This window comes from Ornithorhynchus anatinus, chromosome X1 (assembly GCF_004115215.2).
Source record: "Ornithorhynchus anatinus isolate Pmale09 chromosome X1, mOrnAna1.pri.v4, whole genome shotgun sequence".
Taxonomy (NCBI): domain Eukaryota; kingdom Metazoa; phylum Chordata; class Mammalia; order Monotremata; family Ornithorhynchidae; genus Ornithorhynchus; species Ornithorhynchus anatinus.
Genome location: NC_041749.1, coordinates 1,959,209 through 1,961,602, shown reverse-complemented (window position 1 = coordinate 1,961,602; position 2,394 = coordinate 1,959,209).

Here is a 2,394-nt window from a genome sequence, read left to right as displayed (position 1 = left end):
CCGCTGGAGTTTCTTGAGGAGGGGGGCGATGTCCTCAACCTTTCTGTAAAAAGACGCTTTGGGCAGTGGCGTGAAGTATGGCATGGAGTGGGGAGAGACAGGAGGTTGGGAGGTCAGCGAGAAGGCCGATGCAGTAACCTAGGCGGATTTAGTCTGATTTAATCTGGCAACTCAGTCGGGAGACACTTCATGCCCATTTTCCTCTGTTGGAGTGCGAGCTCCTTATGAGTCCCTTGTTTGTGTTGTGCTTAGCGCAGTGCATCATAACTTGCAAAAGCTCGGTGAATATCATGGTTGTTACTACCGCTATTAAGAGCAAGGTTTGCTGGCTGTAGAGGATGAGGAGATTTGCTATGCGAACAAAAAAGCAAGTAGGTTATAATAATGTTGGTATCTGTTAAGCGCTTACTATGTGCCGAGCACTGTTCTAAGCGCTGGGGTAGACACAGGGGAATCAGGTTGTCCCACGTGGGGCTCACAGTCTTAATCCCCATTTTACAGATGAGGTAACTGAGGCACCGAGAAGTTAAGTGACTTGCCCAAAGTCACACAGCTGACAAGTGGTAGAGCCGGGGTTCGAACCCATGACCTCTGACTCCAAAGCCCGGGCTCTTTCCAGTGAGCCACTCTGCTTCCCTAAGCTCAGCTGCAGGTTTTTTTATGGTACCTGTAAGCACTTACTATGAGTCAGGCGCTGTTCTGAGCACTGGGAGGCCTTCCCAGATTAAGCCCTGTTTTCCCCAATTCCCTCTCCCTTCAAGATCATCTGCGCACTTGGGTCTGTGACCTTTGGGCATTTAATACTCACCCCACCCTCAGCCCCACCGCATTTACGTACGTGTCTGGGAATTGTTAAGTTACGTTAATGTCCGTCTTGTCCTCTAGACTGTGAGCTCACTGTGGGCGCAGAACCTGTCCTCGCCATCCCCGAAACCTGGCTCTCCCACGGTGACACGGTCTCCCCTGCTGCTCTCTCCAGAGGAGGCCACTTCTTCTCCCGCTCCCCCAGACTCACCGGGAAGGAGTGAGGAGTCGGCTTCCTTCGCGCCGCTCCGCCTCCCTCATCCCTCTCTTTCCCTTCCTTCGAAGCGCATATCATCCGCCTCGCCCACCCACTCCGGAGACTAGTCGTGGTCATCTTCCACCCCCCAGGCCTCACCTTCAACTTTCCGAACCGTTAGGATCCCTTTCTCACATTCCTTCTCTCATCTTCCAGCCCTACGTTGGTCCTTGGGGACGTCAATATCCACATGAGTGTTCCCGACGACCCCGCCGCTACCTTCCTTCTAACGTTCCCGAGGACCCTGCCGCCGAGCGCCTTCTATCACTCCCCGACTCCGCTGACCTCCTGCTCCGCCTAGCTTGTCCACTCACCGACTTGGACACACACTCGATCCCATCGACTCCAGTCACTGTAAAACCTCTGCTCTCACCAACTCTGAAATCCCTCTATCTGACCACACGCCCTCCTCACGTGCCTTCTCTCCCACACACCACTTCCCCACAAATCTGTCCTGTCCCCCTACAGAGACCTCTGATCTTTTGACCCCCACCAATTTCCTCAAGTCGCGATGCCGCATCTGTCTCCCTACCCGAACTGCCTTCCCTCGACGACCAAATTGGTGCCCACGACACCATCCTCTCTCCTGAACTCGACACACTCGGTCCCCTGTCCATTAGTCAGTCTCGTACAACTACAGCTCCCGTCACTGTAGACCGCACCACCAACCTCCCTGTCTCATAAGCCCGGAGCCTTTGGCATTTTCCTCCACTCATCTCTCTCATTGAACGCATGTATTCGGTCTGTCGTTAAATTCTGGGGGTTCAACCTTCACATCGCTTTCCTCTCCATCCAAGCTGCTACCGAACTGATCCAAGCATTTATCCTTTCCCGCCTTGATTACAGTATCAGCCTCCTTGCTGACCTTCCTGGATCCTATCCCTCCCCGCTCCAGTTCGCATTTCACTCCGCTGCCCGGATCATTTTTCTACAAAACCATTAAGGTGCCCTAATCCCTGAGATCTTTGCCATTTGGGGGAAGGAGTAATTCCTCAGTGCCCAGGGGTTTGACACAGCCTCTCTTCAAAGTTTCACTTCCCTTTGATGAAGCCAGAATTCAGTTTCAGTTTCTATTTTAGAGAAAGGCACCAGTTTCGTGTTGGGAAAACACACAAAGGGGAAGGAAACTCACTATTTCCAAAATCACGGGGGCTCATATTTTCTGCCAAGTGTTTTGTTAACAGAAAGAGCAACATGTCACCTAGAGGAGTTTTTGTATTGTGCCCCAGAAATAGGAATGGAATTGGCAAAATGTGGCCTTGCGTTGGGCAAGTTTGTCACAACCCAGAAGCAGTGCGGCCTAGTGGAGAAAGCACAGGTCTGGGGAGTCAGAG